Source organism: Delphinapterus leucas, chromosome 2 (assembly GCF_059928025.1).
Source record: "Delphinapterus leucas isolate spDelLeu-1000000601 "Yukka" chromosome 2, BTC_Dleu_Yukka2, whole genome shotgun sequence".
NCBI lineage: Eukaryota > Metazoa > Chordata > Mammalia > Artiodactyla > Monodontidae > Delphinapterus > Delphinapterus leucas.
In genome coordinates, this window is record NC_143130.1 from 136,451,097 (window position 1) to 136,464,126 (window position 13,030).

General features: G+C 35.6%; 1 protein-coding gene and 1 pseudogene across 20 annotated transcripts in view; one reads left to right on the top strand and one right to left on the bottom strand.

Annotated features, from left to right (window-relative positions):
* Positions 1-13,030, top strand: part of KTN1 (kinectin 1) — a 118,273-nt gene that overhangs the window by 17,570 nt on the left and 87,673 nt on the right. Inside the window, exon 1 of one of the 20 annotated variants that reach the window (XM_089907735.1) lies at positions 1,672-6,225. The exons of the other annotated variants lie outside the window; for them this stretch is intronic. The gene's annotated coding sequence lies outside the window, so the exon portion shown is untranslated. Of the gene's footprint in view, positions 1-1,671; positions 6,226-13,030 lie in introns of those variants that run through there. 20 annotated transcript variants of the gene reach the window in all.
* Positions 11,534-12,901, bottom strand: LOC111173128 (actin-related protein 2/3 complex subunit 1A pseudogene; annotated as a pseudogene).

Genomic DNA, 13,030 nt, shown 5'->3' on the forward strand with positions numbered 1-13,030 from the left:
CTATTCCCATACCCACCTCTTGGTGTCAAGCAGCAAACCTGGTTCTGTTCTGTTGCTGTTACCTGTGGGAGCTGAACTTCTCTGACCATTTGCCTGCTATAGTCAGTATCCAGCCATCTTTCCCATTCTTTATTCCCTGTGCTCCATTTTAGGTACTGTATGGTTTATTCTTTTGAATTTTTATTGTTTCTAGCTCAGGGATATATTTATTTTCGTTTTGGGTTCAGCCATATCTTTTTGATAATCTTATTTTTCATCCATTGTTTTTTTTTAATTGAAGTATAGTTGATTTATAATGTGTTAGTTTCTGGTGTACAGCAAAATGATTCAGTTATATACTTTTTTATATTTTTCAGTGTGGTTTATCACAGGATATTGAATATAGTTCCCTGTGCTATACAGTAGAACCTTGTTTTTTTTTTCTTTTTTATTGATGTGTAGTTGATGTACAATAAGATATAATTTACAGGTATATAATATACTGATATACAGTTGTTCTTTTTTTTCTCTCAATCCCTAACTCCCTAACTACCCCTCCCTGACACCCTTCCGCCTGGTAACCATAAGTTTGTTCTCTGAGTCTGTGAATCTGTTTCTGTTTTGTAAATAAGTTCATTCGTATCATTTTTTTTAGATTCCACATATAAGTGATATCATATGATTTCTCTTTCTCTGTATGACTTACTTCACTCAGTATGACAATCTCTAGGTCCATCCATGTTGCTGCAAATGGCATTATTTTAGTCTTTTTAATGGCTGAGTAATAGTCCATTGTATATGTGTACCACAACTTCTTTTCATTCCTCTGTCGACGGTCGTCCATGATTTTATGTGTTTGGAATAGAAGCATCCTTATTGGAAGTCTTCATCTTTTCATTTCTACCTATTATAATCTTGTTTTTGAAGCGCAACTTAGTGTATCCTGAGTGCTCTTGTTTAGTGATCTGTTCCTTTGCTCAAATCTCTCTTTTAACCTTTTTTTAAAAATTATTTTTTATTTCTATTTTTTTAATTTTGGTTATGCTGTGTGCCTTGTGGGATCTCAGTTCCCCCACCAGGGATTGAACCCGTGCCATTGTAGTGAAAGTGCTAAATCCTAACCACTAGACCACCAGGGAACTCCCTGCCCTCTTTTAATCTTGTTGGGTGTTTTTCAACTTTATAGAACAAGTTTGATTTTAGTATCACACTAATTTGTTATGACTACAGTCAATTAAAATCCTAAAGCCTTGAAGTATGATTCTTGTTGCTGCTAGTTCATCTCAGTCATCCTGTGTTTCTTTAGTTTGTTTTGGAGTACAGGTATCCCTTGCTAGTCCAACTCAGGCTGGGTAATTTTTTTCTTTTTTGAGGTAGCACTGGTATCCCTTGCTGTCTGAACTCTTGTTGCTTATTGTTCCAAACTTGGGAATCAAATATATGTATCCTTTGTTTAAAGACTTGAATTCATTCTTGAAAATTCTGCTAAGTGAAAAGCCATTACATGAAAACATATTTCCTTTAATTTTTTCCTACATATAAACTTTATTTTTTTAATTGAAGTATAGCTGATTTACAATGTTTCAGGTATATAGCAAAGTGCTTCAGTTATATATATATGTATTATATATTTTTGTATATATAAATTTTAAGATTCTTTTCCATTATAGGTTATTACAAGATATTGAATATAGTTCTCTGTGTTATACAGTAGGTCTTTGTTATCTGTTTTTATTAGTAGTGTGTATCTGTCAAAGCATATTTTCATTCATTTTTAATGGGAAATTATGCTGTGTTGTATCTCAACCAATTTTTACACATAGGAAAATATTAATCTAGAAATGAAGATGAGTTTATACAAGCGTAAGCAACACTTTGAAAGTAAATAAATATACTTGATCTTAAAATGTAATGTGATAGGGACTTCCCTGGTGGCTCAGTGGTTAAGAATCTGCCTGCCAATTCAGGAGACACGGGTTTGAGCCCTGGTCCGGGAAGATCCCACATGCTGCGGAGCAGCTAAGCCCATGTGCCACAACTACTAAGACTGTGCTCTAGAGCCCATGAGCCACAACTACTGAGCCCGTGTGCTGCAGCTACTGAAGCCTGCATGCCTAGAGCCCGTGCTCCACAATAAGAGAAGCCACCGCAATGAGAAGCCTGTGCACCACAATGAAGAGTAGCCCCCGCTCACTGCAACTAGAGAAAGCTCGCGTGTAACAATGAAGACTCAATGCAGCCAAAAATAAATAAATTTGTTTTAAAAAAAATGTAATGTGATAAAATGAAGGTGTATTATATTATACTTGCCAAAGGAGGAAGAGAAAACTTGGTTGTGGTGGTGGTTGATGAGGTGTAATTCTTTGGAAAGTCTATTCTTATTATACCATTTTTTCCACCAATTTCAACCTTTCTGGAGCTCAGGGTTATCTTACATTCAGTCTGCACTTAAAAGTCAAATTGTGGTACAGATAAGCACTTTTAGTGGAATAAAGGCCAAACACAAGTCCTTTAAGCAATGTGGAAATAGAATACAGGCAGAAAATACTGAAGAGTTGTAGGAGATGATAGCTTTGCATCCCTCTTGCTTGGCAGTATGTGCACAAAGCACATGTTCTCAGTTCATCCAAATGTGTGCAGTACATCAATACATATGATGTGTTCCAACTGGATACCATTGTATTGATTAAATTGCTGAGTGTACCTTTAGCTGAAATTATAATGTTGAAATTTTTACTCTTCACAGAATATTTATTTTATGTGTATTTTAGGCGAATAATAACTAATGTTTATAGTAGTAGTTTGAAAAGTAGTACTTTTCAAGAGTCATTTGATGAAAACCAGTTAACTGAACGATTATATGAGGTAGGTCTGTAGATTGTAATAACATGGTATCCCTCCTTATCTGAGATAGCTATTGGAATTCCTTCTGTTCCAGCTAGGGAACTGAAAGAGTTTGTTAGCAAAGGATAAATAAAAATCTTATTTTATGAAACATTTTTAGTTGGTTTGTCCTTTGTTCTCCTGTTCTGAGTTCAGCACATCTTTGTAAACTGGCAAGCTTGTCGTATTATCAGGGTAATGGATGGATTAAAATGTGACTAAGGTCAGGCAAAGAACAGAGTCTGATACATAATAATACTCTTTCTAAACTATTAATTGGCAACTTTGGGATATGATTATTTAACCTATTAAATATTCTCTAATTTCTACTGCTCTTTGGCCATGTTTTAGTACTTACCTATCTTGTTTCCAAGGATAGCTTGTATACATTATCAAGTGTTTTGTCAAAATCAGACATTCTAATTTTCCCTAATTTAGTAAACCTTTTATTAAAAAAAAAGGCATTGAAATGACTTGTTTATAGTGAATGACTTTCGATGCTCCTAAATTTTTTAGTTAGTGACATTGTCTGGATTTACACACAGTGAGTTCACCTATTTTAATTCGATTGCTTTCTGCTATTTTTAGTATATGATAGCTTTTACTTTTGCTTTTTTTTTTTCCTTAACCTTTTCAGGCATCTTCTAATAGTGGGGAAAGCAGAAGTCTTTCAGGGATCTTGAAATGTAGGATCCTGGTAGCTGTGTACTGTGTTGAAGGCAGTACTGTATCTATCTTTGCATGGCTCTTGAGGTTGTATAAATATGGTTTCTAAGCACAGTGTTCAGAGCAAGATGGCTGTAGGATAAGGACCTCTACTTGTGACTGTATTTCATTTTTTTCTAGCTTTATTGAGGTATAATTGACATAACATTGTGTAAGTTTATTAGCTTTGAAGTTTATAATACATTATTGTTGACTGTAATCACTGCTGTGCATTAGATCTCCAGGACTTTTTAATGTACTAGTTGCAAGTTTGTACCCTCAAAAAAAAACTCCCCAAAGCCCCAGGCAACCACCACTCTTCTCTGTTACTATGAATTCAAGATTCCACATGTGATATCATACAGTATTTGTCTTTCTTTGTCTTATTTAGCATAATGCTCTCAAAGTCTGTCCATGATATTGCAAATGGCAGGATTTTCTTCTTTCTCATGGCCAAATAATATTCCATCGTATATATGTATCACACTTTTAAAATCTATTTATATGTCAGTGAACTCTTAGGTTGTTTCCATGTCTTGGCTGTTGTAAACAATGCTGCAGTGAACATGGATATCATGTTGGAGATATCTCTTTGAGATACTGATTTCATTTCCACTGCATATTTACCCAGTGGAATTGGGTTTGCTGGATTATATGGTAGTTCTATTTTTAATTTTTTGAGGAACCTTCATACTGTTTTCCACAGTGACTGCACCAATTTACATTCCCACCAGTGGTACACAGAGGTTGTCTTTTCTCCATATCCTTGCCAGCACTTGTTATCTCTTGTCTTTTTGATGATAGCCATTCTAACAGGTGTAAGGCGATATCTTATTGTAGTTTTGACCTTTGCATTTTCCCCATGATCAGTGATATTGAGCACCTTTTCATATACTTGTTGGCCATTTGTATACCTTCTTTGGAAAAATGTCTATTCGGGTCCTTTGCCCATTTAAAAAAATATATATTTTTTGGCTTTTGAGTTGTATGAATTTCTTATATATTTTAGATATTAATCCTTTATCTGGCATATGGTTTGCAAATATTTTCTTCCATTCTGTAGATTGCGTTTTCATTTTGTTGATCATTTCTTTGCTGTGTAGAAGCTTTTTAGTTTGATGTAGTCCCACTCGTCTATTTTTGTTTTTGTTGCATATGCTTTTGGTGTCATACACTGAAAAATCACTGCCAAGGCCAATGTCAAGGAGCTTTTCCCCAGTGTTTTCTTCTAGGAGGTTTATGGTTTCAGGCCTTAACATTTATGTCTTTAATCCATTGTGAGTTAATTTTTGAGTGTTGTAAGATAGGGGTCCAGTTTCATTCTTTTGCGTGTGAATATTCAGTTTTCCCAGCACCATTTATTAAAGAGACAGTCTTTTCCCCATTGTGTATTCTTGGCTCCCATGTCAAATATTAGTTCACTGTATATGTGTGGATTTATTTCTGGGTTCTTGATTCTGTTCCATTGGTTTGTCTGTTTCTATGCTACTACCATACTGTTTTGATTACTATATCTTCATAGTATAATTTGAAATAAAGTGTGATTTATTTCAGCTTTTTTCTTTCTCCAGTTTGCTTTGGCTGTTTGGAGTCTTTTGTGGTTCCATATGAATTTTAGGATTGTTTTTCTTTTTCTGTAAAAAATGCTGTTGGAATTGTGATAGGGATTGCACTGAATCTGTAGCTGTATGACTTTGGGTAGTATGGACATTTAACAGTATTAAAATTCTTTTGGTACATGAACACACTATCTTTTGACACAATATCTTTCCATTTATTTGTATCATTTTCAGTTTCTTTCGTTATTGTCTTACAGTTTTCAGTGTGCAGATTTTTCACCTCCTTGATTGCATTTATTCCGAAGTATTGTTTTTGGTGCTATATTTTAGGTTTCTAATAACTGATCACCTTTGAACCTCTTCAGTTATATTTCTGTTGTTTGAAAGGGAGTCTTGGCAATCACAAATTTTGAAGGCTTACTGTATTTCAATTTTGTAACTAGGTAATTTATAAACCAACTTTAAGAATGTGGGAATTCATTTGGTGAAATTCTAGAGATGAGAGTTTTTCTTGGGTATTGTTCTTAGATTAACTTCTCTCACTGTTTTTTGCTTTGGTTGCTTATTGGGAACAATATCAAGAACGGAACCAACAACCAAAAAAAAAATTTTTTTTTTGGTGGGGGCTGCTGTTGTAGGTTTAAATGTTAAAATACAAAGTATGTACTTATTTCCAATTAATGGTAATTTTATCAGGACTTTTTGATTTTTATTTTTCTGTTATATACTTCTTTTGCAGCTTCAAGAATATTATAATGAAGTCCATATTATGATAAAAAGTCCCTGATTTTATGTTTCACAGTACTGGTGGACACAAATGGGATTGATGTAAACTATATTTGTGAAGGTTATTTTGAAAGAAAATCCATAATCATAAGGGCTACTTGTATAAAGCTATTTATGTTAATGAAGTAAACTTTTTTTTCTTCCCAGATTCATGCTGGTTGTGTTTTAGCCAGTTAAAATCTGACAGTGCTATGTGTTGAGCACTGACTGTGTTGGGCTTGCAGGTATTTGGGAGAGAACATACAGATCAGTAGGAGAGTCATTGATTTGGCATGTTAAATTTCAGTAGTATAAAGCAAACCTTGTATAACAAGTAAGTAAAAATCTTTAGTGAATTTTTTTTAAACCATAATTTTCAAGGTACAATTTCACTAGAAGTTGTCTACATAAGATTGTGAATATAAAAGCAAGTGCTGCTTGATTTCAGTGAATGGGGATGGGAAAATTTCTTACTATTTTAAGATTCTTTAACTTCACCATGGGTTAATAATTTATTAACAGAGGTAATGTTTCAGAAAAAAATAGGAAAATGAAAATATATAAGTAGTTTCCTACCTTATTTTACTATCCTTATTTGTATATGCTTTCATTTTGAATATGTATAAGATTTTGCTGTTTATTCATAATTTTGTTCTTTGTGTAGACTTTGTGTCTCTTTGCTTTCTTTCAAATAACAGGAGTTTGTGGAATACTGTTAAAGTAAAAATTGAAATTTAGACTGTAGAAGTGTAGAACTTGAAATGTAAACTTCAGAATAGATTGTATAGTCTTAGAAAAGATAATCAGGATTTTACTGTTATTTAATTAGTGTACTTGATTGTAAAATGCTGTGGAGTTTTGTCCTAATTTTATATAATTTTATACTTGGAAGCTCTGAACACTGTAATTGAGGGACCAGAGAGAAAATTTTTTTTTTTAACTTTTTTTTCTTTTTAAAGAAAACACCTGACTTTGTAGGAGAGCACTATTTCTTGTCTCGTTGTTTTTTATTTATTTATTTATGGCTGGACGCGGACCTCTCACTGTTGTGGCCTCTCCCATTGCAGAGCACAGGCTCCGGACACTGTGGCCATGGCTCACAGGCCCAGCCGCTCCGCGGCACATGGAATCTTCCCAGACTGGGGCATGAACCCGTGTCCCCTGCATCGGCAGGCAGACTCTCAACCACTGCACCACCAGGGAAGCCCAGAAAATTTTTTACTAGCACTTTTTCCCTTGGCTTCCTGAAAAGCTTATTAAGAAAAAGGTTAGATGTGATCCCTAATGAAAGAATTTGGTAATATTCTCAATTGTATTCTGGTAGGAAGAAGTATTGCTCATTTACAGAAACTACATGCTAGATTATTAAATTTTAGATTAAGTATTTATAATTGTTTGCTAAATTAAATTTGTTACACATAGCTGATAGACTTTATTGCTTCTGAAAAGTGAATATTCCAGTGTTTTGCTGGATCTGGAATTCTGTGTTAGTGGTCATTGTTTTTATGGAGATTTTATTCCATTATCCTTTGGCTTCTATTGCTGAGTAATATATGTCTAATTTTATTCTCTTATAGGTAATTTTTCTATGTTGCTTTTAAGACCTACTTTGCATCTTTTGAGTTATATAATTTTACTACACATATATTTAGGTTTGTTTCTTTTTATTTATGCTGTCCAGATTTTGTTGCCCTTCTGGAATTGATTTATATCTTTTCAGCAGTTTTTGAAAATTCTTCGCCATTTTGTCATCAAATATTACCTTTCTTGATTCTTTTCTCTCCTTGAATTCCCATTTGACTTATTGGACCTTCTCATTCTTTCCTTCATGTCTATTAGTTTTTCTTTCATGTTTTCCCTAATGTATTCCTTTGTGCTGCATTGCCAGTTTTTATAAGCTCTGTCTTTCTGTTTGATAATTCTTCAGCTGTGTATAATTATCAGTTCATTTAGTTTTTAATGTCTGCATGTCTGTGTATGCACATATGTTTGTGGATGCTTATACACAATTTACAGTTTCTTTAATTTTTACTTTCTGGTCTTTTATATGAGTGTTTTATTTTTTTTTCCATATGTGTGATTTAATTTATGCTTCTAATAGCTGAAAAACTTATTTTTTATAGTCCTCCACATTATTCTGTTTGGAATTCTTGGGGATATAATCCCTGTTTGTATCTTTGATTTTCTTCTCTTTTTATTGTAAGTTCACCTTCAACAGGAGGGTATCTGAAAATACTGTACTGTTCAGGCCAGACTGGGTAGAAGGATTTTTTTTCCAGAGCCTTTCATGGCCTTGGAGCCATTTTTGTGTTCATATTTTTGGTAGAAACATTGGGGGTGTTCTGGACTGGCAGAGACTGTAGACGTGAATTTAAGAATCTATGGTTATAAATTTTTTTTTTTAAGGGTCAACAATCAGTATTTATTTGGAGATGTCACTTGCAAACTGTTTTACATCGATCTCTTTTTTAAAAATTTTCTGGTTGTATTTTATTTGTTTATTTTTAAATTTGATTTTTAAAAATTGAAGTATAGTTGATTTACAGTGATTCAGGTGTACAGCAAAGTGATCCAGTTATGCATATATATACACACATAATTTTTCATATTCTTTTCAGTTTTACTTTATTACGAAATATCAAATATAGTTTCCTATGCTATACAGTAGCACTGTGTCGTTTATCCATTCTATATATAATAGTTTGCATCTGCTAATCTCAATCTCCCAGTCCATCCCTCCCCTGTACCCTCCTCTCCCTTGGTGACCACAAGTCTGTTCTCTGTGTCCGCGATTCTTTTTCTGTTTCGTAGATAAGTTGCTTTGTGTCACATTTTAGATTCCACATATAAATGATATCATATGGTATTTGTCTTTCTCTGTCTGACTTAATTCACTTAGTATGAGAATCTCTGGGTCCATCCATGTTGCTGCAAATGACATTATTTCATTGTTTTTTATGGCCGAGTAGTATTCCATTGTATATATATATACCGCATCTTCTTTATCTGTTCATCTGTTGATGGACAGTTAGGTTGTTCCCATGTTTTGGCTATTGTAAATAGTGCTATTAACGTTGGAGTTCATGTATCGTTTTGAATTATAGTTTTCTCTGAATATATGCCCAAGAGTGGGACTGCAGGCTCATGTGGCAACTCTATTTTTAGTTTTTCATTTCTGATTTTATTGATTTGGGCCCTCTTCCTTTTTTTCTTGATGAGTCTGGTTAAAAGTTTAATAATTTTGTTTATCTTTTCAAAGAACCAGCTTTTACTTTCATTGATCTTTTCTATTTTTTTAAGTCTATTTCATTTATTTCTGTTCTGATCTTCAGTTTCTTTACTTCTATTAACTTTAGCTTTGTTTGTTCCTCTTTCTCTAGTTGGTTTAGGCTTAATGTTAGGTTGTTTATTTGAGAATTTTCTTCTTTCCTGAGGTAAGCTTTGTTGCTACATACTTCCTGCTTAGAACTGCCTTTGCTACATCTCATAGGTTTTGGACTGTTGTGTTTTCATTTTCATTCGTCTCCAGGTATTTTTTTAATTTCCTCCTTGATTTCTTCAGTGATCCATTGGTTGTTTAGTAGCATACTGTTGAGCCTCTGCGTGTTTGTGTTTTTTGCAGTGTTTTTCTTGTACTTGATTTCTAGTCTCATAGCATTGTGGTCAGAAAAGATGCTTGATATGGCTTCAGTTTTCTTAAATTTACCAAGGCTTGCTTTGTGGGCTACCACGTGGTCTGTCCTGGCGAATGTTCCATGTGTGCTTGAAAAGGATGTGTATTCTCCTGCTTTTGGGTGGAATGCTCTATAAATATCAACTAAGTCCATTTGATCTAATGTGTTATTTAAGGCCTGTGTTTCCTTATTGATTTTCTGTCTGGATGATCTGTCCATTGATATGAATGGGGTGTTAAAAGTCCCCTACTCTTGCTGTGTTACTGTTTATTTCTCCTTTTATGTCTGTTAATATTTGCCTTATATATTGAGGTGCTCCTGTGTTGGGTGCATATATATTTACAAATGTTATTTCTTCTTAGATTGATTCCTTGATCATTATGTAGTGTTCTTCTCTGTCTCTTGCAATAGTTTTTATTTTAAAGTCTGTTTTGTCTCGTGTAAGTATTGGTACTCTGGCTTTCTTTTGATTTCCATTTGTGTGTAATATCTTTTTCCATCCCCTCAGTTTTAGTCTGATTGTGTCTCTGGATCTGAAGTGAGTCTCTTGTAGGCAGCAGATATATATAGGTCTTGATTTTGTATCCATGCAGCCAGTTTGTGTCTTTTGGTTGGAGCATTTAGTCTGTTTACATTTAAGGTAGTTATTGACATGTATGTTCTTATTGCTGTTTTGTTAATTGTTTTGGATTATGTTTTTGTAGGTCTTTTTTCCCCTCCTCTTTTGTTCTCTTGTGTTGTGATTTGATAACTATCTTTCATGTTATGTTTGGATTCCTTTTCCTTTTTTGTGTGTATATCTATTGTAGATTTTTGGTTTGTAGCTAACCATGAGGTTTTTGTATAGCAGTGTATGTGTATATGTGTATGTGTATATATATATGTGACTGTTTTATGTTGCTGATCTCTTAATTTTAAATGCATTTAAAATACCCTGCATTTGTACTCTCTCCCTCCAGTGATTACTGTTTTTGATAACATAGTTTACATCTAATTGTTTTGTGTATCCATTAACTGCTTATGTGGATATAGATGATTTTACTACTTCAGTCTTTTAATTAAACCTCCTTACTGGCATTGTGTATGGATGATTTCCTACCTTTATGTTTGCCTTTACCGGTGAGCTTTTTCATTCTATAATTTTCTTGTTTCTTGTTGTGGCCTTTTCTTTTTTGCCCAGAGAAGTTCCTTTAACATTTTTTGGAAAGTGGGTTTGGTGGTGCTGACTTTTTTTAGCTTTTGCTTGTCTGGAAAGCTTTTGATTTCTCCGTCAAATCTGAACGAGAGCCTTGCTGGGCAGACTATTCTTTGTTGTAGGTTTTTCCCTTTTGTCACTTTAAGTATATCATGCCACTCTTTTCTGGACTGCAGAGCTTCTACTGAAAAATCAGCTGATAGCCTTATGGGAGTTCCCTTGTATGTTATTTGTTGCTTTTCCCGTATAGCTTTAGTGTTCTCTGTTTATCTTTGATCTTTGTCATTTTGATTACAGCCTGCCTTGGTGTGTTCCTCTTTGGGTTAATACTGTACTGTATGTGTATTTATTGGATATCTTTTTTCCCCCTAGGAATCTTCTAAACGTGTCCTTTAACCTTTCTCTCTCAGGTTCATCTTTTTTTTTTTTTTCCACGTTCAGTATTTTTATTTAATTTTTTAGCAGACAATTTACATACCACTCCCACCCCTTCCTTTAAGTTAGTGTGACAGTTTTCCATAATCTGCTTAAAGAGAAGCTTTGGTCAAGAATAGAATGAAAGAGCAAAACAAAAAAGAAAACCCAAATCACTGCTGCTTTTAAAAAACCAACACTTTCACCAATTATCCTCAAACAAAACACACAACAAGGTTTGCGCCATATGTGTCTTCAGTGTTTCCTGGCGGCTGGCTCTTCTCCCCATCATGCAAATGGCGGAGCTGCCCAGTGCAGCCTGTCCGTCCTCGTGCTGGATTTGGGAGGCTCGCTCAGCTTCACATTATCTGAAGGCCCTGGATAGAAGACTCTAAGGTCTTGAAATGCCAAATGGTCATGGCTCTGTCGATGCCAGTAGTGCAAAATTTGTGACAGTCTTACTTGTCCACTTCATAAATAGACACTTGAGTGATGCTGCTCTGGTGCAGCATCCCCAGGGCCTTGTTGCGGTTCTCAGTTGTGGCCCGCTTGTCCATGTTGTGGAAGTTCTCCATGGCCGACATGTTGTGCTGGATGCTCTGTTTTGGGATGTCTAGCTTGGAGACGAAGGTCAAGCAGCCGCAGTCGTTGCATCTAAAGAGCATGGGGCAGCAGCCATGGCCAGCAGCCATGATGCTGTTCTCCGAGATGAAGGACACACTCAGGAGGGGCAGGAACTCTGTCTTCAGAGTTGAGACCTGCACACTTTTTGAGGCATCGGCAACGGACACCGTGCTGTTGTGGCTGACCCAGGCCAGGTGGCTCCTGCTGGCGGAGAAGTTGACCCCATGCACCCAGCTGCCAGTGCCACTGCCACCAAACGCTGACATCAGCTGACCAAAAGGCATCTTGCTGCCCCAGGGTGTACTGGCTGGCTTCTCATCCACTTCTTTAATGTAGGCAGAAAACACTCTGCATTTGAAATCACAGGATCGTCCTGCCAGCAAGACATTGTTGGGATGCCAGTCCAAGCTGAGAACTGTGGAGCGAATGGGTTTTTTAATGTGCTTGCTTATTCACCAGTCATTTTTGGACTCAAAGTAACAAACAGAAATGAGTCATGCTCCACTGCCCACAGCAAATTTGTTCTGTAGTGGGGACCACTTGACAGAAGTGGCTGCATTGTTAATTCTCAGGATCACCAGGGTCGGCTTCCAGATACCATCTTTCTGACTCCAGACGTAGGTGTTGCGGTCAGCCCCTCAAGTGACCATGAGGTCACTCTTGGGAGCGCAGTCGATACCTGTGATGTGTCCATTGTGCTCCTTGAGTTCATGAATTTTCACCCACTGGCTCCCAACTTCTTATAGATGTGGACTTCATGGTTATTGGGGCTAAGGGCGATCTGGGGATGATACCAGTTCCAGGCATGACAGGTAATTGGCTCTAGTAAAAATTGATGCAGGGATATTATTCTTAGTGTTTTCAAAGGACAGAAAGCTGGGGGTTGGGGCCATCTGGACGGGCTCGGAGCATGGAATTCGTGGACTCTGGTCAGTCGATGTGAACAGGCTCCGGCCAGGTTCATCTTTTTCTCACATTTCAGGTGATGTTTGTAAGTTAAGCCTACCAGACCTTTGTCTTTTTTGAGTTAGTCACTTATTTTTTCCCATAAAGTCTTTACAATGTTTTCTAGTCAGATTTTCCAGTTTTTTCCTTTATGGCTGTGGGTTTTACATGAGACATAGAAAAAGCATTTTACAAAACAAAATTATTTTAGATTGAAAGAAATACATTTGTTTTCTAGTTTTTTCATGGTTTAACTTTTTAACCTTTAAAACTTTGATCCATATATA